The sequence below is a fragment of the Dermacentor albipictus genome, chromosome 1 (genome assembly GCF_038994185.2).
Source record: "Dermacentor albipictus isolate Rhodes 1998 colony chromosome 1, USDA_Dalb.pri_finalv2, whole genome shotgun sequence".
NCBI classification, from domain to species: domain Eukaryota; kingdom Metazoa; phylum Arthropoda; class Arachnida; order Ixodida; family Ixodidae; genus Dermacentor; species Dermacentor albipictus.
The window spans coordinates 327,553,488-327,578,606 of record NC_091821.1 but is presented as its reverse complement, the minus strand read 5'-3'; the positions used below and the strand labels follow the sequence as shown (position 1 = coordinate 327,578,606).

Below are 25,119 nucleotides of genomic sequence, written 5' to 3'. Positions count from 1 at the left end.
GTTAGGTTTCTCCTGCCTCACTGCTTCGGCCTCCGAGCAGAGAGAGTGAGTCCATATTTTTCGTTGTTTCTTTCTTGTTTCTTTAAATGGGGAGTTGCTCTCAACTGAGTGTCATCGTCTTTTTTCCCGATCTTTTTATTTCCGGTTCCTTGCAAAAATAGCAGTTATTTCGAAACATCAGAAATTCATTATGAGCTTTGCATATCCATATCGTAAGGCAGGATGGCTGGGATGTGCCATGAAAAACCACTAGTTGTCTCTTGCGTGTCGCGTCTTGTCGCATGAATTGTGCATCGCTTGCCCTCTGGAAAACAAGAGCTCTATATTCACAAAACAACGAACTCCTCAACTGGATCGGAGAAACTTTATTAAAGGCCATGCAGGAAGTCCTCGATGTCACGAGAGAAAATAAAGCTGTTGCTTTGGGGTGCATTACTGGAATGTAAGCCCGACTCCAATGTGCTTCTTCTATAAAGCTGGACAAATGGCCCGGCGTTGCGCAGTTGGCATTGAATAAAGAAAGAATTCTGACGGAATGATTTTGGATTGCTTGCTTACCGAGCGCATTTTTCACTTGGTGCCTTCCGATATAGTTTTCTCTCAAGTAGTTCACAATATAGCATCTAGTTGATGACAAAACTGAATGTTTTTTTTCTCGTTTGCACGTTCATTTCTTGGTTGTTTGCTCGAAGGGGAAACAAGCTTTCGAATTATATACACGTACTGTGCAAGAGGTTACGCCGTGGTGCATAAAGACTCACATGCTGTTTTCCCACGTGAGTGACTAAAGGAAAAGAACGCTACAACCCAGAGCTGCCTTGCTACCATCCTTGACAAATAACCAAAAACAATACGAATCTCTTACACCTCGTGAGAATTGCGCAGCTGTTGGTTTGTTGTTGCGCAGCTGTGGTTTGAGAAAGCTAGCCTTTTTGTTCACTTTAACAAGTTGTACATGATCGTCCAATATTTGTCCTTGGCCTCAAAACACCATACTGCTAACTGCTACCAAAGTACAATCACAAGTATTTCTTGCTGCTTTCTTTCAAATGTACGTTCAAATAAACCCTACATTGCGCCTGCAGCTACAAGGTTAAGTTTAAATTTAAAAAGAAGACTGAATTGATCTAAAGGTAATACCAGTGACGTTTATATGTCAACAAATATTAATTGACTCGATTTCGCAGATAACCATGCATATTTGAAAATGGTATATACCACCCAAACGCGAAAACAAATCATGTTGTTCTCTATTTTTGTTTGTTTGTTTGCCTGTCTGTCTGGCAGGTGGTTCTTCTTTCCTTGTTTGTTTTTTTCTTCGTGTCCTTTACTAGCTTTACTCAGTGTTTTCTTCGACACCACGTAACGCCCTAGTTGATGCAAGGCGCAGTTTACACATCGCATATAAAAGAAAACGCAGTGCAACAGCGTTCACGACTTGTTTCTACAGTGAAAGCAAGCTCGACGTTGCTCGGGGAAAGCAAACTTCGCTAAGCAAACTTGCAACGTGTACGAAGACACATTCTCATTTTCAAAAGCATCTGTATTTCTTTCCTTGCTACTAGCAACCTATTGTATCAAGTATTCAAGTATTTTTCGTGTAAACGAACATTCGCTCTAAATTTTGTATTCAGTATGCAAGTATTATCATAAGAACACCTGTCGAATCAACAGAGTGATACTACAGAGCCAGCTGCGCTAGAGCCTTGTGCTCACATGGTCCAAAAATTATAGAATACAGATTGATTTATGCGTGAAAAGTATGAAGGAGCAGGCGGGGGGGGGGGGGGGGGGTAAGTTTGACGGGGTGCCTGACAGCTGTATCGCGTTTGCGCCTTTGCTTCGATGAATACCAGAATGGAGCTCCTTTCTTTCTGATTCTTTTTTTGTTTTGGTGACATTGCTCAGAGTCCTCTTTGTTGTTGATATTTAATAACTGCGATGCTGTAGGAATTCTGGCTACTGCAGAACCCGGTATCAAAATTGTTGGTAAACAGGAACCTTCCGCCTTCTATAAGCTTGTAAAGCTCCATCATCATCATCATCAGCCTGGTTACGCCCACTGCAGGGCAAAGGCCTCTCCCATACTTCTCCAACTACCACGGTCATGTACTAATTGTACTAAAGTTCCTTACTATCGGCTAAATAAAAAAATTAAACATTCTTTCACCATTGTTCTCTCTGCATGGTCTTCTTCAAAGAGCTGGCTCACAGAACCAAAGCAGACTTCAGTGGTTCCTTGGGCGCTGAATTCTATCACTGCGAAAGCAGCATTCTCCAACAATGAAGACGCAGACGTAGATATGGAGCCTAGATGTTAGTGGCACAAAGTGAAGACCACCCACTATCTTATTTTCGCCTGCCTTTTTCTCCACACATACATTAATTGCGTTCAACCACTGCGGTGAACTGGCCAGAAACTTAGTGCTTATAGGATAATTGGATAGGGGGGAGGGTGTGGTCACATAAGAATTAATCAAGGTAATGGTTTCAGTATATATATATATATATATATATATATATATATAAGGCTCCTATATATATATATATATATATATATATATATATATATATATATATATATATATATATATATATATATATATATATGTATAGGAGCCTTATATATATATATATATATATATATATATATATATATATATATATATATATATATATATATATATATAAGGCTCCTCTTAGTAACTCAGATTCCTAAATTTGTTCACATTTAGTTAAAGTGTACAGTTTTATGGCGCCTTTTATTCGCAGCTGTTCGGCCAAAGTCTTATGCTCAATCCTTCTTTTTGTTTCTTGTTCGAGGTGGTTCAACATTTGACTACCTTAACACCTTTGATTCACATAATTTCGGCGAATATGGCTTATTTTTATTTTTTGTGTGTGTTATCAAGGTCATGTGGCCTTGTGGTCACTTTTGAGAATGTGTGCAAAACAGTCCAATATTCTTTGTTTCCTTCACTCAGTCAGGAAGCGTCTAAACATCTACCTACCTGACATGACTACAGCTTAGCATGTGAGATTACCTCCAAAGTTGAAGCCTCCTAGCACCATGTTTAAAAATTAGTTTTTGTGTAAATCAATATCTAGGCCACAGGTGAGGAGGCAGTTGCTGCTTTAAAAGCTTCTTGCTTTTCAGCCACGATGATTCGTTTTGAATGTCGCGCCAGGGGATTAAGCAACTATGAGACCTACTAAAACTGATGTAACGAGGGAAATGATACAGTGCTACTCACGAGATTTGAGCAGTTTGATTTTCCCTGTACATTTGCTAAGGCGCTATTAGAGTACTTGCCGGTTGGGAATCCTGTGAGCTACTGCGCAAACTGCATGGCGTTGTCGCTGTAACGCCACTGTTGGCATTGATGTTGTCGATGCTTTCGACTTTGTTTTCTGTCAAGAACCTTATTCTAGGCGCATTGTGATGTGGGTATGGGCCATGTTCGAGGCTCCTCATGATCATTGTCATGTAGGCCTCTTTTGTGCCGCCAACGCTGTTTTCACGAGTATGACTAGGAAGAATTGCGCGCATTCACACCGCCATCTTGTCAAGAACAATTTCTATGAGATCCACATAATGTGACCCTCGTTCCTTGCAGTATTGCTCGTCCTGGCCTGCGAAATACATGCACAAACGCCACTGTTCTCAGGGTCTGTGTGGGGCGCAAATCCTTCGTCTAAATGCTGCTGTTGCGCGATAGATCAGTTCTTAGCGCGCTCAACTTCCAAATCCGCGTTGCTTCACTGCCGTGGGTGCAAATCGCGGTGGTTGGCGTCAAGCCGTTTTTTTTTCTTCTTTACGCTGTGGCATCGGCGAAGCTGGGGATGATGAGGCGGCCTAAAACGACAAAAAATTTATTGTGTGTCATCGATGAACACGGCAGTCGTCGTCAACGTAATGGAATTGACGGACGGACGAAGCAGGCAAACTCAATTTCGAGTACTTAACTGCTGTCGCAGTAACAGAAGCATCAGGTAAGCATCGGCAACCAGTGGAGAAAAAGTGGGATTCTGTGAAATATGACAAGTTTGGCCACAGAAAGTACCGGAGATGACAAGTTTTGGCTAACAAAAACACAAAAAGGTATGAAATTACAAAACTCACTCAGGTGTATATAAGAAAGTAAAAAAAACGCTAACAAAGCAAGCATGTTTATGAGGGAAAAGTTAGAAAGAAGAAAAGCAAACAGTCATGAGAGTACAAGAACAACAAAAGCATAGACAGGTTGTGGGAAACTTAAGGAAATTAAAAGGGCGTATAAGGTTAACAAAGAACTTAAAACTAATAATAATCTCTGACAAGTAATGTGGGTTTCTTGTAAACGGTCTCTATTATTTTTGCGCGAATCCCTTCCATGCTACTTTTTTAAAATTGGTTCGGTAAGGCAGCTTTCAGAATATCTCCATACAGCGTAAAAAAAATAATAATAAAGCTGTATTTTGGTCTCTGACGTTTTCTGCAGTCAAAAGACTACGGTCAAGGGACTACAAGTAACAAAAAAAAAATTGAAAGCAAGCCCAAATGCTAAAGCGAGGGAGGGCATCAACACACTGTTTTTAATATATCTGCAATTTTTATACAAACAAAAGAAGATATGAACGTTACCAAGGCCTCAATCGCTTGTTACTGCAAGGAAGGCGAACATATATTGAATCAAACTTTTTTAATACCATAAGTAAACACTGGAAAATCGAGATACGTGCGAGTGTCGTGATTCCGAAACTACAAATGCCAAACCCTGCAAGGAGTTACGCTATGAGCCTGGTAATAGCATCATGACGCGGATATATTGAGTGGCTAAAAATTTCAGCCGTTCCCATTAATCTCCCAATAAAACAATGCATGATGGTAACGATCTTCTTCCAGAAATATTAACAAAATTATAGGTATTTGTACTTGTAATGCAGCTCCTCACATTTTACCTTGTATTGGCTATAATGATGCAAGGTGTTGGCGGGAAATTGAATAGGCATAGCCTGAATAACATGAGTACCAGCGTACGAACTCAGGCGTCCGTCCACCCGATTGTGAATGAGAACAACGATGTGTGCTAGTGCTTGAGGTTTAGCTGTGAATATCTTAATTCAAGCTGCTCAGTAGTTAAGTATTATAGCAAAAAAAAAATGCACGCAAGGTTCTCTACTAAGTAGTGTCATGAGGCTTTTGAGGTATATATCTACTATGACTGTTTTGAACGCTGAATGACGAAGACTTGACCAACTTTTTCTGAAACTCTTTGCTTCATTGCCGTGGCGTCTCTTGCCCTCTACCTGTGGTAAGCTCGTGCACAGTTCTAGAACAGCACTTTCGTAGCTAATGCATCAGAATTATCGGGGACACACACACACACACACACACACACACACACACACACACACACACACACACACACACACACACACACACGTATATATATATATATATATATATATATATATACACGCTGGAAACATGCAAGCACGCTTCGGAGAAAATGGTACGTAGACGGTACAACAAGATTCAAATACGATGTTCGAACGCACATAAGCAAGTATTTATGGAACCTTTAGCAGAGCCAGTGTCGACACAGTCCGAGTCAGAGCGATTGAATCCAGCACGAATGGCCTTGCTGCTTTCTAGCCATAAACATATCTTTTGTATTTTCCTTTCCCAAGACTTTCTTCCTTCTTTCTTCTATGCGGTTGTCACTTTTATCACTCCCGCTCCGCTCCATTTGCGCCCGTCATTATATTGAAGGATGACGCATTTATCTCGATTCAGGAATTGGTACTTTACTCATGTTCTTCACTTTTAATCAATTAGCGGAGGAACGCTAGCGCCAGTAGTTCACAAATGCGCCATCGAGTAAGCGTTATGCCATCAGCCGAAGTTACTTAGCCAACATTCAGAAATTTCATTGTTACTTTTTTTTTCTTTTGGCTTTTTGCTACATCGCGCGAGCTAACCTGGTGCACGCATCGTGCGGAAGCGAACAAACTCGGTGCAGCGCGGGCGAACAGAAAAAAGGGCGATCGAAGCGGTGCACGCGTCCGCCCTTCCGGGCCAATTACAGGAGGCAGGGACTTCGCAGGGCTTAATCACAGAATCCTATCGCGCTCTATGATTAAGTCCTCACGCTTTCCGAAGTACGCAGAACAGGTTTAACTTGATCAGCGCGGCGCGCTACCCGCAGAAGCGCACAACCGCCTCTCTGCATCATCTGCCTTTGCAGCGCGTTAACAGATTACTTCATTACGCGCGTCCAATGAACATGAACAGAACACGCGCATTGCGTCGTGTGCGAGAGGATTTAAGTTGCACACTTGCAGTGGTGAGACGAAAAAAAAAGAAAGAAAGAAATAAAACCCACAAGACAAAGCACAGGGCCCCAAAACTGCTCACGCCTCACACGCTGGCTGCAGCGCCAGGGCTACCGGCACCGCCACAGCCGCCAGCGCTGAGCTCATCAGAATTCTGCGGACTCGCCTCACTCTCCGAAGGCGAATGGCTCGGGGGAAAGAAAAGGACGCTTCTTGGAAGCAGGAGGACGAGGAGCGGCGGCTGCCCTTCAGCCTGCACGCGGTACCGTGACGAACTACCACCCACAGCGGTGTTGGAGGCGTGAAAACGCGCCGAGTACGTGCTGGGCATCATTGCGGTGAGCAGCGACACTGCGTATAGCCGTTAGGTAAATGTTCATTACGCAAAGTAAGCTGCTTGCCACGCCGGCCTCGCCGCAGAGGCGTTTCCTGCCGCTCTTCGTCTCTCTCTCTCTCTTTCTCTCTCTCCTACTAGTCGCGCACGACAAACATGGCCTCTTCCTCGAGTGGTTTCCCCTGAGGTGCTCTGAAAGGGACAGTGTCCAGAACCACTAGGCTGCAGTGGTTCTCCTACTTTGCTTGTATGGTTAAAGGTGGTTGCGCATTGCACAAGGAGACGGAAGATTACGCCTTCGTGTTTAGGCGAGGGGATTTAGCACTCGGCGTCCGCTGTTTGAGCCCAGCTGAGCCAAACTCCTTTGGTTGGATGGTAAAATGGCGGGTAAGTTTGAGGAAAATTCTTCAGACCTTAGCAGCGTACTCAAGGGCGGGTAATCAGCAAAATTAACTTTTTGTTTTGCTTTATGTTCGTTTTTCCTCAGTATTAGTATCCCGCTGGTTCACAAGTGAACATAGGTGCAGGCGCTGTGAAAAAACTCGTTCGTGCTTTATTACGTTTCTTCAACCCTTAGCAGAGTGAAGCAGGAATTCTCCCGCGCTTTACTTATGCATTATTTTATTGCTCCTCGTACTTTTTGTTTTCTAGCAATGCTTTTTTTTTCGAACATGAGACTCACGCTCGCACGTACCGCAATAAAGCGTGAACGCGAGTACGTCGTATCCTTCTTCCTCGTTGATGCGTCAATGGCTAAAAGTTCACGCAATAAACAACCGGCGGGAGCTCCGTCGGGTGCACTGTGGAACAAAGAAAGATGGGAGTCGACGGGTGCATTGTGCGCGTGCCTTCTTCTCCAAGTGCTCTCATATTAAACCTGCTTAAGTTGAAAAACTTTGCCACGTAGCACAAGTGAAAGTCCCGGACGAGAATTCTTTTTTTATTTTTATTTTTTGAGCGTGCCTGAACGTGTGTCTTTTGTGCAAGTCATGTTCTCTCTTTCTTAGAAGTCACCATACGCTCAGGACACTCGTTATCTTCGCTCGCATAACAAGCTGCATGGCAAGCACCCATCGAACGTCTTTTTTATATTGTTCCGTTGTTATGATTTCTATTTATTCTTTCTTCTACCGGTCTTTCCAGCGCTTTCTCAGAAAGCCTACAAGAAACCTCCTTTTCTTACCATGTGTCACGACACAGAGGAAAAGAAATATTGCAGGTTCCTGGACTAAGAGAGATAGAGAGACATACAAAACAATGTTGACTAGAAACTTCGACAATAATTTATATTTCACGATAGAGCATGACATGTCACTGCACTTCGTGAGTTACTTGCGTATTATACTACTTTACAGTTTCTTCAGGTATATAAGTCAAGCCCCTAAATGAAAAACCAAATCCGTCGTTCATGGCATACCACTGGCCCTCATTGCGGAAATTAGAGCTGCCCTTCCCACTTCGATGTTTCCATGCTTATGATTTCTGTATTACTTGTAATATCTTAAAATGATTGTCCAATAAAATTACTTCCTTTACACGTCAGAGAAGAACCAAGTTCATTTTTCCTTTCGTGTATCGGCTAACAAACGTTCATGAGTTTCATCAGTCTTTATTTATAGCTCAAATAAAATCCCGTTCTATACATCCTGCAATAATGGCATTTAAATCAAGTGGCATCAGTTTTCAGCCGCCAAGCAGGCTTATACATGTTGTCTTTGGCCCTCATTTGCATTGGTGCGTGCTCCTAACGAGTCTTTGCGCAGAGATCTATTACTTTCATCCATGAATGAGCAGGCGTGTTCCTGGTTTGTAACGGGAACTGCCAATGTTTACCTCGATGCGCTATCAGTACGCGTATACGCCTTTGGCCATAGTGCACCGCGGCGACAGTGGCCACACTTTCCTCCGCTTCCGCTCTTCAAACAATACCCCCGCCCAGCCATACTATGTACAGGAAAAGGGCTGGGCTGGGTCACTTACACAAAGCGCTCACTGTGATCGGCATGCACATAAAAGTTGACACAACGAACCTTCGCCTCCAGAGTCAACAACGGCATGGCACTACAGAGCTATTGTTGCCGAAGAACACGTATCATGAAAGAAAAGCCGAGTCCCACGTGCACGTGCAGTGCACAGCGGCGGCACCGACGAGTCACTGCAAACGCGCACGCGCTCAAGGGATACGCACAGACTCGAGGCACGCACCCACGAACACTGTGCAGCCGGGTGCGCAGGCTCCGTCGAACCTAGCGCTCAGAGCCGCCAACCACGCGTCGTAGGACAGGCCCAGGAAAACCCCGAACTCGGCCCTCACTTCTCTGAATATTTGATGCCGCAGCCCCGGCGGCCTCACTTACGCACGGCCTTCACAGTCCTCGCCGTGGGGACGCTGAGCAGCAGGGCTTCGGGAACCGGCTGCTTATGGATTCTATTGTTACCCAACGCGCTGGGGTTCCGGCCTACCTCCTCTGCCCACTTTTCTTCCGCTCTCCGTGCAGACCAGAGGTATAGACGCCGGCTGTCGCCCCTGTTCCGGACCGCGGTTCGGTCTCGTGGGACGGAGTGGGTCGCGGAGCCTCCTAACCGCGCCACAACGCGTGCGTCCTCTTGGCCAGGCCGGCAGCCGAGTTCAAGGCAGGCTGCAAAGGGGGGAAGCCGCGGTTCTTTGGCATCAACCATGGTTTCTATGGTAACGTCAGATCAGACTCTCAGTGTTCGCCACCAAAAAGGGGAGGAGTATAGAAACGCGGCTGTAAGCGGGGAAGGGGGGGTTGAGTAGGAGAGGGGACTCAAAGCCTTCAGCATACGAGTCTGCCCAGTGGGGACGACAGCAAGGGAGGTTCAATGCCGTAGCAATCTCGTTCGCATGTTGACTAAGCTCTTCTTGAAATATGCATGCCACTCAGTGTATGTGCGCCACCGACCGCGCCCAGAGGAGACAGCAGAGCTGATGTGCGTTCGGAGTTGGAGCCACGCTTGTGCTTGGATAAATGCGTGTGTACCGAAACAAGCGCTCCCGCTCGCGTTCGTGCTATATCTCTCTCCCGTAGTGACGCTCTCCCCCATTCGTTCCCCGGGTCCTCGTTATGCCTACACGGCGTAGCGCCCCCCCCCCCCCCTCCCAACCCTCCTTTCCCGGTCATCGCTCGATCAGCGGCGCACTGGCCATAATGTATTTGGACAACTCTGTCGCTCCGATCGAGTGCCACCGGCCCCCTGTGATGAGTGCCACCACAATCGCTGAGAATGCGTGGCGCGTTACACGTAACTCGTTATCTGTTCTTTCTACGCTGCGGACTTGCTGCAACGCCGAATACGAGAGCATTCGCCTGTGCCTGCGGTGCGGTCCACTCTCGGTCGTTGGGATAAGCTCCATGGAACCTATATTAAATGCTTCTTTGCGGCAGTGACGCCCTATCGATAAGGTGGAGGTTGTGATGACCAACACTTCGTTAAGGCGTTGATTCCAATAAGAGAAGGGTTTATGCTTCGTGGTAGCGTGTCATCTTTGGCGGCTTACCTATACTATCTTTTTGCGCGTGACGTAAGAGAAAAAAAGGCTGTAGATTTGTCGGCATATCCGGATGCCCGCACTCAACAAATGTGTCACATTATGTGCCGGCTTGGAAAAAAAAATGCACGTATTCATAATGACGAGTTTGCATTTCTGTCTTTTACGCGTATCCTTCGTGATTTTTGGCAAACCCCTAAGTTCTTCAGTAAAGCGAAGTCTTCTAGTAATGTTGTGTGAGGTGCTCATTCTCTGCAACACTTCGAAAAGATACCGTCTCACTGTGGGATTACAATTAGTTTGTGTTGCTAAATCATTCAGTATTACTTACTACGTCAAAAAGGCTTGGTGAGTCTGTGTTTATTTTTTTTTCTTCCTAAGTAAGTGGGAGTGAGAGATGTGGACTCCATCACTTCAGCTGGTGTCGCATTTTTGCTTGAACGAGAGGTCCATTAGAAAAAGAATAATGCATTGGACAAGTTAATTGAATGCTGCATAAAAACTAAAATAACAAATAAATATACTAAAGGACAAATTCTTCTCTAGGGAAGAAAAATGAGTTTCGCTTTAATGTTATGGGAGAGCCCTGGATGCAAGACTACACACAGTACAAGGCTACGTAATGATCTTGACATGGTCCCCCTCTTTCTTTTTCCTATCGGTCAATATATAGAACCAACATACAGAGAGAATTTGTGAGAATGGATAAATGAAACAAAAGGTTCAAAGGAAGGAAGTAAAGCCGTTATCAACCCCATTCTTGTGAAATTATAAAAAAAATTATTTTTGAAGTGAAGGAGAAATCTTGGTATGAAGCAATCTTAAATAAAGAAAGGAACCTAAGAACGAGAAGGTTTGAAATGAAGTAAAGATTCGAATAGGCATTTTTTTTTAGTGAGCAAATGAGCGGTTTTTTAACTTCATGCCATTTCGAGCGCCAGCTGCGCTTGTGGTTTGGGCAGAAGCAGCGCGGCTTTCGAGGCTCCGGCAGGAGCCTTGGAAATGCGGAAGTTAATCTGAGGACTAGGAAAAGCGCAGGAAAAATGGCCGGCTCATTTCACAAGTACCCTTCCACTACAGCGAAGCTTTTTGGCAACGGGAAAGCGCTGGATGAGATTGACTATAGCTCCTTTTGCCTTGCAAATCGACTGATGTGTGTGTTATTTTTCGGCAATGTAGACCAAACGAGATTAAAAATAAGTTTAAGAAAATGCCTGTTACGATAGCAGTCCGAATGGCTCACTCTAGAGCGCAATTTGCAGGCTAGCACGGGCGCTCCGCTGGACCAATTACAGTCTTCCAAAATAGGTGTTTTCGGCATATCTAAATTTTGTAATGTGTAGTATACGTTGATATAAATTTTCTCAATGAACGGATTAAAAGCTTGAAGAAGAAAGGAAATTTGAGCTTCGCCAGCTTTGTATACACATATAAGAGAGGAATAACGTTATGCGTCCCACATAGGCTTCTATAACGTTCGCTAAACTAAGAACCACAAAAAACTGGGCAGAAGGTGAACCACTGTTGTTGAAAGTTATGCCTTTCCTATAGGCAACGCTCTGAATCGTTGTAGGTGATTAACAGCAATGCCTGGCCGAGAGAAAAAAGAAATCGAGAAGAAAGGACGCCTTAAAAGCAAACAAAACCGTGTAGTGGTCATGATCACGTAACGTACTTAACGATCGGCTGCAGCAATAGATTTGTTCCATGCTCAAGAAATGGAAGCTTGGAGTGGGAAAACGAAAAGAACCAGTAAAAAGGAAACCAACGCAAGTTGGATAATAAAGAAAAGAGCATGATGGCCAAGCAAGGCGTAATGAGGACGCGATTATTTGGACATGCCACCAGGCGTATCGCTAATGGTACGTGGACCGGCAGAACGCCCTGCTTAACTGCGTCATTTAACCTCCTGTGGTCGTTCGCCCACAAGTACTGAAGATGGTTCGGCCCGGCGAGCAATCCGCCTGCAGCGTCCTGGTGGCGCAAGGTGTTCGGTGGCAGACGGATGAAGACGACCAGCAGGACGAGACGGCAAGAGACGATGAAGCTTGAGGCGCCCTCTTTGGCCACTCTTGGCAACGAATGAGCAACTAGGCTGCTGATAAGGCGCCCATGGCAACCAACATTTCGTCACCTGGGCATAGAGTGACACAGGTTCTAAATTGCAGTTGCGTGAGTGCAAGGTACCCCGGAGTAAGTTTACAGGCATCAGAAACAAACTCCCCGTGTCAAACATGACGACAAATGTGCATGCACATCTGGCATGTGAGGTGCTGGTCAGTACATTGTAATGTGCTCATCGGTATTGTTGTGCACTTTCTGCCTTTTTTTTCCTCCCTCGCTTTCGCAGTGCAGTGTAAGCGATGCAGCCAAGGAGCAAGTAATAACAGTAGCAAGCACGCCGAGTGATCTGCCTTGGCTCTGTAAGCGTTTAATTTTTGTTTTGTAGATTCACACTAATTGCCCGAAGGGCGTATTCTTATTGTTTTGTTTAGTTTTTTTATAAACAGTTGATCTGGAGATTGAGGTAGAAACTACATAGTGAACTCCATTTCTTGCTGTTTACAACCAGGAAATAATAGAAGAAGCTACTAATATATATATTTTTTAAATCACGCAGGAACTCCTCTGGGAGTTGTCCAAGTATGCGTGAGCATTGTGCCACTTGCTCATCTGCGTGCAACCCGATTTCATTATCTATGTTACGAAACTTGATCGGACCGATATCATCGATAGCGCTGCGGTGGCACGAACTGCTGCGGATGGCGGTGCAAGGTGAATTGATGAAGCAAGCAAACTACTGCAGGTGGTAGCCCCAGGTACGCTGATGACATTCCGTTCATTATGAGCCGTCATCGCCCTTTACCGCGTTACTCATTCACGTCGAACCATTACCAACCGTACTCCTGTGGCGGCTGCATATCGCACGGACGCGCGGGCCTGTATCTCGAAAGCGATCTGCGACGCGGACAGGGAGTGCCGAGTACTGATAGCTTCGAGCGCTGTGTTCACGCCGCTTACTTCGCGTTGAAGAGAGACGCGCGGACGCCCATCTTGAAAGCGATCTGCGAATACGGCAGAGTGCGGCGTGTGCTGAGAGCTCCGTGAGCGCTGTGGTCTTGACGCTTCGTTTGCGTTGAAACGAGATGAAGCACGAAGGCGAATTCGCTTGCTGCTGCGGGCTCTATCTTGAAAGCGATTGCCTTGCATGACGGACGGACGGCTTTTCTCGTTGGGTAAGCAGAAATGCTTACACATTAAAAGAACAAACTATAAGTTATTAGGGAAATGTAGCAACAAGTCTAATTAGGATTGAAATAAGGATGCCACAACCGAGAGTTCAGTCGATATCTAACATTTGTTACACTACAGCCTAGAGGCCGTATGCATTTTCAACCGTTAATCATAGTTCTACGAGCGCTCAACGCACTGCATGGATGGCCCGTCCAAACCCACATCGCAGTTCCAGAAGCGGGAGTGCTTGCGTGCGTGCGTGCCTGCGTGCGTGCTACAGCCAGTCAGGTATTCCTTTCTTGCCTTTAAAGCGCGCTTTTTTGCATTAAAGAGATGATAGAGTGAAAGCATTTTTTGTGTCGACAGTATTGAGCTTTACTTTGGATGTTGATGACACTGTCCGTCCGTCCGTCTGTCTGTCTGCAGGCGCGTGTATTTCTCCGTGTGGGCGTGTGCATCGGTGGAAATGATGATTTACCAAATCATATATCTAGAATCAGTGAAAAATAGTTGAAAACAATGGTGTGAAAATGTTTTTTTATCACTTTGCTGTAGGGCAGCGGAATTTCAAGTGTGAATTAACCACTGGTAATCCTGGGAGAAAGGAGTCATCAGGACTTTGTTGCGCCAAGAAAAAATAAAGTGGCTCATGTGGTTGCCTTCGACGGCAAGTGTTTAGGAATTACGCCATGAAAACAAAAAATTAAGTATCACAAGATGCAACCATGAAACGTGGAGTTCTGTCAGCGTACTACAGTGGCCGAACGCCGCAGATCGAGGTTGTATCAGTTCAATAGCAACTCAAGGTCTAGTCAGAAAGAAGTAGAAGGAGAAGATGATGAATGAGAAGAAGAAATTAGGTGGTCTTCGAACTTTTGCGTGTCACAGTACAAGTGTTTTTTTGTGATTGCCATCAAATTATTAAAAAGAATGCCACCGGGCGTAGTTGCCGAGGAGACGTGCAAAAATGGAAGCTTTTTTCTTCTTTCGCCCAACATCGAGTGTTTGCTGACAAATACACAATACTGAACCAGATAAACGGCCGACTCAAAGCACGCTGAAGGGAAAATACACTTTTTTTTCTTTTTCCTTTGTTATATGAGAGCAAAGTAGGTTAATGTAGTCGCAGAGTGCCAGCCACTATTCGTTGTTGTTTTTTTTTCTTCTTTTTTTCTTTATTACCACATTATTCATTCGCATAGTAGTATTTACTGCAGGATCAATTGGAGACAGTGAGGATTTGTGAGCTTCGGCGAACGTAATTTATGACGCCCTCAACGGAGAATCAATTTATCATTTCCTAAAATGCGTGACAGAAATATAAAAATAAGTTTATTCCGCCGCCAAGCACCGTTGTTTATTGACGGATACTTTTATTTGAGCGAACGACAACCGTAACCTGGCGACAAAAAATAATGTAATGATGCAGAGTCTCTGTCAAAGGCGACTTTTTCCGTTGGCGCAGAGATACCCACAAATCAAACGCCTCAAATGTGCTGCTCTAATTAACTCTTATACGCTTTCTTGCTTGGTCAATATAACAAGGCACTGCGCAGCAACACCGTATCCCTTTTAGGAGCCAAATGTTCCTTTGTGCAGAAAATTTGATGTGAAGCAATTTTATGGATTCGCGCATTTTCAACAGGTCCGCTATCGCTATTGCGAGTTTCATGCACCAGCTTCGTAAAATGTTTGAGGCGCGGTTGCAAAACTGGCTAATTCACGTGCAGCGTAGTTGAGAAGCTTAAACCATGGGTTCTAAATATCACTGATGTGAATCATTACTGCGTAAAACAATGAAATAAGCCGCCAGCAAATGGCGCGACAACAACTCCTCTGTTCAAGGCGAAAACCTTAGATGACTCATGGGACGAAAAATGCGACAACCGTCCGGCGTTATGGCACTAAAATTCAAACGAATGCGCTAGTAAGCCATCACTTTCTTTATCAATAAAAGAGCTCCAATATCTCGGGTCAGGTTAAACGGACACTCTTCTAAATAACCAGTATGGCCACAAGATTTCCTTGACAGTAGACCATTGTCCCTCGACACGATTTTCACATGCCGCCGACAGAAGGCATCGCAGGTGAAGGCGACAAAGGGAATACTTCGGTTTTTGAAAGAGACGGGATTGGACAAGCGGCTGTGAGAGTGATGTCACGTACCATGCCAGATTGATGGACTCCAACGGACGATGTGTGTTTGCTGTGCTATGTGCTCTCTCTCCCTCTCCCCCTTCCCCATCTTTGTACTCCCCCATCCCTCTCCCATGTGTAGGGTAGCAAACCGGTTAAGCTAAACTGGTTAACCTCCCTACCTTTCCTTCTCCACTTTTTCCTTCCTTCCTTCCTTTCCTGGGTATGGTTTTCCCGGTTTTGTGCATATTTTCTGAGCAATGTACACGTGTCTTATGACGTTTTGAGGACTATACGTACGCCTGCGATAACTGGAAATGAATCTGTTGTTGAAAGTTGGCGCTGTTCGTTTGTCTAACTTGCCTTTCCGTGTCCCTCTTGTTCTGCCTGCGCTGTCTCATAACCAAATTGTGGTTTTGGCGCGTAAAACCTCATAATTTAATTTTATTCTTCATTATCTCCATATAATTCCCAGAAACGTTCTAACGCACTATTAATCACGCAGAACCAGTGGCGATGTATAGGTGACCAAAAAAGAAAACCAGTAAAGACGAAGCAAGTAATAGGAAGTATACGATGCATTCGAATGAGAATGTCAAAGTAATTTATTGAATGCCTCGTAAGCGCGCATGATTTTGCCTTGATCCTCTTTAGCCTATGCTCAACTCACTAAAAAACAAAACAAAGGGAAAAAAAACGTGGTTTACTATTCAAACGCAGAGTGGCGATGCCCACGACGGCCCACGCACCCGGATTTTCATGCTTTCTTCTTACATTTGTGATCCTGAAGCTTTATCTTTGAATGTGAAGTCGTACACGCTGCGTATTTACTTATTTATTTATTTACTATCAACAGGATACCTAGATCAAGATGCCGTTTTTAAACTTATTAGTTGCAAATTCAAATAAAGCGTTCGTGTGGTTAAAATCTTAATATAGTTATTCACAAGCCTATGGTCGAGTCTTACCTGAAGATAGAACATTTGGATCGTTCTGAATAAGACACTAGCATCAGGGTCAATTGCATTACGTTGGATATATATATATATATATATATATATATATATATATATATATATATATAAGTAATATAAGTATATATAAGTAAGGAAACTTTTTATTTGTCTAGCAGCGCTTAACCAACACTTTATGTTCGCGCTGCAGACTTAGGTAATGCAACTTGGGATGAGCAATCAGGGCGCGCTTAGACCAAAGCAGTAAGACACCTTAGCTCTTTGCATGCAAGAGCGCGTGCTTGAGTTGACAAAATATTCTCTTCGTCAGTCCATATCTTGATTTCACACCTATAGAAACGCCGGCAAAGAAGGTAACAAAAAAATTCAAACAAACGGATTAGACAGCGATGCGCTTACGGTCAAACGGGCGCAAATATCGAACTGTACACTTCACAAATTCAAGAGCGCAAATGCTAGATTCGCCTCTGCAGAGGAGGTGCTCCAAGTGGCTATCTTAAATCGGCTTCGACCGACGCGCGTTGATAGAAGTGCATACAGATAAACTCATTTCTTGATCCCTTTACTTTCACTTTCTTCCGTTCCAAACTCACGTCTCTTGAAGTACAGGGGGAAGTAGAGTGAGGGGAGGGAGCGGGAGCTTTCTTTTCTTCGTCACCTTTGTGATCTCTACTTCAAGTCGGTGGCAACGCGGCGCTCAAAATTCGAGCCCGAAGGAGCAAATTTCTGGCCCCGAAGGCGCCTGCGGGTGCTCTCACAGCGTGTCCGCCCGCTCTCGCTCACGCCGAAGCGCCCGGCCTCCAACTTACAGCGAGGCGGCGCCCAGCGCAGCTTGGCGTACCCGCGACAGAACAGAGCGACTGGCGCAGCGTTTCGATTTTCCGGAATTCGATTTCACCTTCTCCGCATCGACCCAACTGACGCGCTCTCTGGCCGTGCTTAGTGACCGCTCCGCCAGTATTTTACTCCTTCCCTTTTTTATTGTCCTTAGTCCACCCCCCACCTTCCCTACTCCCGTTTTATTTCTTTGTATTTCATTGCACCTGCCTCTTTCTCGTTTGGCGACGCGGGCTAGACAGTGAAACAAGTTGCATCCAGGACAATGCGCTTCTGAAGAAGCCGACGAAGATAACTTTAGACGGACGAAAGTGAACAAACGAGTGAAAAACAAAACCAGCACGGCGACAACGCAAGGCAGCGAGCGTTCGCGAGGACAGATGGACCGTTAGTCCACGCTGGTTGGCTGGCCAGCCAGCCTGTTGTGCAATGTTTATTGCAGAAGTGAAACACGAGCACGGTTCGGAATATATTTGGACCGAACACTTGTTCGGCCACCCGGGGCGGACCGTTGTTGCTTTCAAACTGCCATTCCAACGCGTTTGGCTTCTTGTTTTCCGCTGTTCTGCGGTGCTCTCTGCATTTTCTTCTTCGTTTTCTTAACGCCAGTTCGTCTTCTGGCTTAAGTGCCATTCGTGACCAGCGCATATGGTGAAGTGCATAAGACATACAAGTTGGAGGATGAAAAGCAATAGGGCTTCACTCGTATCGCGTCGTCTTCACGCATCGCCCAGGCTAGGTCGACCTCTCAAGGACGGTTGTTATTGAAAAAATTCCGTTCGCGTTTCCTTCCTCTGCGGCAGCCTTTTCCTTCTCACCGACGAGGACGGCTACAGAGCCATTGTTTCACGATCCCAGGAATGCAGCGTGGCCGCGCTGCCGTCTCAGTTTAAACCAGACACAAAGCTGCGAACCGACAACCCAATGGGTCGCACTGTCGAACGCTTCGGAGTTGAAGGCACAAGGCGCGCATTTATCCTGGAGCGAGCTCGTTACAGGGTGAAAAACAGGGACAAGTTTCGCAACAAACGGTGTTTTCGTGCGCTCGGAATGGTGTAGAGCTCGAGGGTGCGACCTCGTTCGTCGTTTAACACAAGCGGAACAACCAGTAAGCGGAGCTGCAGCGGCGTGCGAGCGCCGTCTTGTATTGCTGCGTTCGGAGGAAACACAATGTATTGAGCAGCGCATCGGAACCGATGAGCTAAGAATTGTGTGCTAGAGAGGAAAATGAGAGGGCAGCTTCTAAAAAGCAGTCATGTAGCTACTTGATCGAAACGACGCATCCTCTTTTATGGGTCGATCATCATTGGCCAAGGAATGCCGGGGTGTCGCACAGGAATGGTGGCATCGTCATTCTTATCGAGCATTGAAGACTGGGCTACCAAAGGACGTCCAGATTTTTCCCTTTGGGGTGTTGCCTTGTTTCTTTTTTTCGGGGCACCTATATTACTTTCGAATGTTTTCTTTCCTTTCTACCTTGTAGATTCACATTGCAACCTTCAGAAGATTTGACAATCGCATATGTCGTCATAGCCAGCGCCATTCGACGTAAAGAAGATGCTGGGCGGAAGATTTAGAGAAGCTGTCTATAGCTATGACATATGCTGTACTGGCGGGCCATGAAATAAATTCGGACTATGTTCCTTTACTATGCAACTAAAGATCGATAAAATACTTCTGCTAGTACTACTACTACTACTACTACTACTACTACTACTACTACTACTACTACTACTACTACTACTACTAATAATAATAATAATAATAATAATAATAATAATAATGAAGAGAAAGAAAAGAAAACTTCGGTTTGCATTCAGCCCCATCAGAAGGCGACCGCCGTGGTGGTAAATCCTTGCCAAAGTTGGATGATATCGCGAGTTTTTTTGTATCAAAGTCTCCAAAACAAATTTGCTGCAACTGTGCTGAGACTTTCTTGTGTCCAAGTGCCTCAAACAGTGCTATTTCAAAAGGACAATGTCGCGTGTAAATATTACACAACTATAAATTTGTATCGAAATGCTTTACGATTCTAATTAGCTTGTTTTTGTCCTACGAAAAGAAAAAAATGCAGCATGGGGAGATATAACAGGAAAAGCAATAAATTTTATGGCGCATTTTGAGTCCACACGCTTTGAAAGCGGTGTAAGGCATACAGTTCAAGTAAATGGCGTATGCTTTGAATACTGACTGACTTCTGCATTCACAGCATGGCCCCTAAATTAATTTATTAAATAGGTAAAGAAAGTGTATGAATTTCTTCTTAGGTTTTACGTTCCAAGCACACGATGTGATTATGATGCACGCCGTAGACGCACGCCGTATACTAATTTTGACCACCTACGTTTCTGTAACATGTAGCCAATGTACGGTATACGGGAGTTTTTGGACTTCGTCTCCATCGAAATGTAGCCGCCGTGGCCGGGATTGGAAGCTGCGACCACGTGCTTAGCAGGATAACACCGTGGTCACGTATTCGCGGACGTCAATTCTGACGTCCGCGAATATTAGGATGCTTAGTTTGCGGAACTGAGAATTTCTTTTGAAATAACCAATTTTTAATTATACAAACCATTCATAAATGATATACATGGAATGTTGGAAAACGTGATATTCGAAATGACAACTGGGAGAAAGATAAACCATATGTGCCCCCCCCCTCCCTCCCCCCCGTGAAGATATTAAAAACAATTCTTCAAGTTACAAACATAAGGAAAGAAAAAGAACACGAAGCTGAACGAGTATGGCATTTGCAAGAACGCATTAAGTAATGCATCCGCTATTATCGGTATGTCTGGTCACCTCTTTTATACTTATTGAACATTCTTTTTTTATTTTCGGTAGAAGAAAAGTGATGGCCGGAAGTAGAGGGAGGAATTCTCAGTTAGGTTATATTCGTTTAGACAGCACGTAAGTTACCTCTTTGCCTTCTCTGACGCAGAAGCATCAGCAAATTTTTTTAGCAAGAGGAATTGTTTTTTTTTTTTAGTTTTCGAAATGAAAGAGCTTCATCTTCTCGCTCGCCCTTAAGCGTCATTTGTTCGCGCAACCGGTCTGTGCTTTCTTCCTTCTTCCAATACGAACAAACGACATTTCTCTAACCGCACAGTTAAACAATTACGGGGGTTTCCTTTTTGTTCCAAAGGCTGTCAAGGCGAATGCACCGTTACCGGCAGCTGAATCGGGCTTCGAGCTATCGAAGAAACATAAAGACCCAATGCAAACTTCGGGGCAGAGAGAGAGAGAGAGAGAGAGAGAGAGAGAGAGTGGGAAAGATGGAAACGCTTGGTGCCGTCTTCTGTCGCCAGAACAAACGGCGGGGCAACGCTTTGGAAACCCCCGAGATCCTTCAAGAAATCGAAGCGAGAACAGACGCCAAAAAAGAAAGCAACGGAATCAAGGCGTACATAACGCAGAGAAATTCGCGAGGGAAGAAAGTAAATATATACAGAAAGCAAAAAAAGTTGAAAGGGATGCTCACGCAGGCGCAAACTAGCAGTCTCTGTCACCCGTAACCTGATTAAGGAACCACCTAGGCCTAGTCGGCGGCCACTTTAAGGAGGAAATTTGATTACGTCACGCCTTACCGTGCTTATTGACGCGCAGCCACTCTGGGGCGAGCCGAGCCATAAGGAAAGAGCACGAAACTACTCTTAGCGGAGGTGAACAGAAAAAAAAATAAAATAAAAAATAAATGAAGGCAAGCGTATGTGAGAGGCGTGCGATACCAGTATTAACCAAAAACTATATATGCATGCAAAACAAGAAGGCCCAGAATTTTTGTTTATGGACCGCACGCATGGTTAGCAGTTTCATACAATTTGTACAATGTTGCATTCTGAATATGTTGCATTTTGCGTGTCCCTCGGGTGCTGGCTCTGATATTGAGCATTTTTTACAAGGTTTCCTGTTCTGGTCGCTGGCGCAGAGTAAGCAAGATAAGCTGGAAGTAAGACTGTTTCTCCCTTGTTAGTATGAACCAGAGAAATACACAAGGCTATGCATTGGTAAGTACTGAAACACGCGTAGGCTTTTCACCATTCGAACGTGCTGCTGAACCACCAGCCAATGTGTTCCCCAGTAGTTGGTCAAGATGTTGGTCAGCATCTTCTTCGCCACACATCCTGTCCCACTGCACAACAGCTACGCCAGCCACAACACTCTTGCCTAGTAGGACATCATTTGCAACGATAACGCGCGATGGCGATGGTGAAAACGAGCGCCCATGTTTTCTTTTGCTTAGCATTTATTTGGCATCACACACCTTAAAGCGAGGGCTATAAGGCGTCAGCATTAATTCCTGTGCTTTGTTTTGCAAATAAACTTCGTCGCAGAGCCAAAAAGACGCGATTTTTGTTATGGGTGCCCGCTGTGAGTTTCGTGGCACTGATGCGAACTATCATATGTTGGATAAGATCATCATTGACATCTCTAAATATGTTATCAGAGTGGCTGAAGTTGTAGGCGGCGACCTGTGCTAATGCTTCTTTTATGATTGTGTATGTGTTCACCTGCAAAACAAGAGCAGAGGCAAACGCCGAAAGAACCCACAAGCATATTGTTCTTGGGGTGACAGGATGTTTCCCTACAGTTGGCAAATGTTTCATCGAGTATCATATAGAACAGGTTCTCTGACACTTCTCAGGCGTACTGTGCCAAAACTTGAAACATAACTTCTCTGTTCGTGCGCTGGTGGGCACCATTGGCGCCAACGTAAGTTGTTGCTCAGTGTGAATATGCCGTAAGGTATGCATAAACAAGGAATTCACAGTCTATATCTCTCTCTCTGCTGACTAGGATCGCTGGCCGCTTTTCTCACTTGTGACTTCTCCTAACAACGCTGACCATACTTAACTGTCAGTGATCCGAAATGAGTGGCTGAGAGAGAGAGAGACAGAGAGAGATAAGTTTCATAATACGAAATGCAGAGAGGTCTGCTTGAGGCACATTTTCCTAGCCAGTTACTCTACGCTAGAACAAGGGCGAGAGTGTAAGAAAGAAGAGTATAATGGTTGTCGATGACGACCGATGGAAGACGCAAAACACATAACGGGCAAGTCTATTCAAAGCTTGCAAAGTCCAGACCCGTAGTTTCTTAAATGTCTAGTATAGCCTAGATCACCTGAAAATGAGATTTACCAGTCATGTCAAAACCTACTGTAACGTCATCTGGCAACGATTCACTAGATGTACGCATACAGCTGTGACTTCTCTTTTTATCTTTTTTTTTTAACCACAAAGCCTGCAGATATAGCGATGCAAAGGCTTTAGTTAGGAGGATTACGCCTCCTTTTGCCTTGCCTCGAGGGTAGACGTTGCATTTTTTGCCCAAATAAAAGGAAATTAAATAACTCTGTATTGCCCTTATATGACTGTGCCACGTCATCTTATCGCTATGGCCCCACTAAAGAGCTGGAAACAAGGTTCACTGCTGCACGTCTTTTCTTTCCATTAGGCTGCCGCCGTCAAGTTTCCTCTTCATCGCCAGCTTCCGCTTAACCATATGAAAAGAAATTCACGAAATATTGCCCAACACCTAGGATGAAGCTAATGCTCCTCAGAAAATGTGCGTTTTGGTGCCGCACGTCTCAACCACTGAGCAGTCGTGCAAGTTTATCTTCAACGTATGTTAACTAGGTGCACAAACAAGGAAAGTGCTACACCGGCAGGCAACAGTCAGCCAGACAAACACATATAACGAATAAAACTATGTTCTTTCGCGGCCACTCTTGCGCCACTCACATATACAAACACAATACGTACACACGATATAGCTTCACGGAAAAATTAACTAGTAGACCTAGGACAGTCTGCTAGTCGGTCACAGATATGACTTTGGCAAAGGTTATGTAGACCTAAGAAGATCAACAAATCATATGAATGGTAACCAGGGTTGGTAAAAGGTAAAAAGCACGTCGAGTATAATGTGATAGTTACGTATTTTCTAACTGCCCTTTGCAGGATGTCCCAAAATAAAACAATAGCTCCTGCAAAATACAAAGCAACGATTTATGGTATCTGCTGGTACACAGGAGAGGTGGTTGACCATGGCACAAACAAACCTCTTCTTTCCGTCGAATTTTCATTAAGAGGAGTTCAATTAATGTATTTAAAGAGAAACGCTTTTGCTGCACTACTCCTGGAGGAACACACTATTCCACGGGCATATCTCAGCACATTTCAACTGCTGTGTTATAAGTATGGAGCACGGTTGAAGGGCACTTGGAACAGGCAGGTCTACAAAAGCAATGTACAGTGGCTACAACAGGGCTCTCATGCTGGAGATGTGTACGGACCCAGAATGGCAGGCTAAAATGGCATCGCATGCACCAGGCATCCTCAGATTGCTTTGGAGCTTCTACGTGGGAAATCAAAGAATGTACCTACCCTTTAAGCCCCAGCCTCCAATGAGAGGCCGAAAATTGCAGAAAATTCCACCTCAAGAACGCGAAGTATCTTAAAAGGAAAATTATCGGGAAATTTTTGTTCTATTCTAATCGAATGTCGTCTCGCATGCGATTGCTGCATTGCAAGTAAGACCCACCTAGCCGAGCAACACATAGTGAGAGCTTATTAGTGAGGATATATCGTTTACTATCTGAAGCTTTTTATCAACTTTGAGTCGCTGCAGACAAGCTTTCATCGGTGCCCGCACAGTCAAAATAAGAAAATATTTTGATGATGCACGAAACGATGACACGTACAGCTTGTACGACGAATCCACAATTTATTTCTGTTTCCTTCCTCTGCCAACTAAGATCCCAAATTCCCGGGAAGCTCATCCAACGTCCTCTAAGCTGAATGCGGTTATGCTTGAGCAATGTACCATTCTACGGCTTTATAGACAACACTGCCGGGCACGGATGCCTGTGAAATTCCCTTAGGGAAAGCAATTCACCGTAAGGTTTCCTAACACCAACACGCGTTAAGTATACTAGAGTTTTTCTTTTTTCCCTCGGAGGACGTTGCGCTATTCAAGAACGAAAATTGTTCGGAGAACTATCGAGAAAGCGAGCAAAAACTAGACAACCCGTCTGCGAAATCTAGAACGTTTGATGACCTCCCGTACGTCTGACGCTCGAAGAGTTTGTCTGCATACTTGTGTTGAAGTACTTCAGTGAGGCTTACTGACAAAGAGGGCATTTGCGAAATTCTTTTCGCTCTCAGCTGCACCTCGGGAATTAGAACCTTTATCCTATCTCAGCTACTTTGCCATCTAAGACACCGGAATAGTGGCTTCTCGGCTTGATTGAACGATGTGGCAACGTTTTGAAAGTTTGATCAGGAAAGAGCAATTCACCACCTGAATGTGAAATGTCACGCAATGATACAAACAGAAGGCTTTCCTACATCTCCAGTTTGATCTGTTATTACGTGCTTTTACTTCGCTTTATTCTGTTTCAACAAAGGAGCTCTAATGGCGAAAGACGTTCTGAATATTGGAACGCGTGTGTGAACAGACACTAACTTTTTCCTTTTATTTTGCGGCAAGTCGCACACCGGCAAGATGTACTTAAGGAATCTTGCTCTAGACTTCTCAGAGAAATAAAGGAAAACTCGCAACTTCCAGAATGAAAACATGCGCTTTCGTAATATGCCTTAACTATAACCTTAGGGAAATGTTCGATTGATATCTCTCTGGGCAAACATATACTAAATAGTCTGAAGGCAGTCGTCTATATTACTAAAGTGGGTTCCCAGCTCGAGGGCGAAAGCCATCAACTGGCACTGTAGAAGTTCATCGCTAAAGTATAACTACTTCATCAATATGCAGT

At 44.6% G+C, this 25,119-nt stretch overlaps 1 protein-coding gene across 3 annotated transcripts in view; it reads left to right on the top strand.

Moving 5' to 3' along the window:
• LOC135908928 (zwei Ig domain protein zig-8-like) overlaps positions 1-25,119 on the top strand; it is a 215,479-nt gene that overhangs the window by 110,337 nt on the left and 80,023 nt on the right. The window contains exon 1 of one of the 3 annotated variants that reach the window (XR_010566502.1): positions 6,937-7,039. The exons of the other annotated variants lie outside the window; for them this stretch is intronic. The gene's annotated coding sequence lies outside the window, so the exon portion shown is untranslated. Of the gene's footprint in view, positions 1-6,936; positions 7,040-25,119 lie in introns of those variants that run through there. 3 annotated transcript variants of the gene reach the window in all.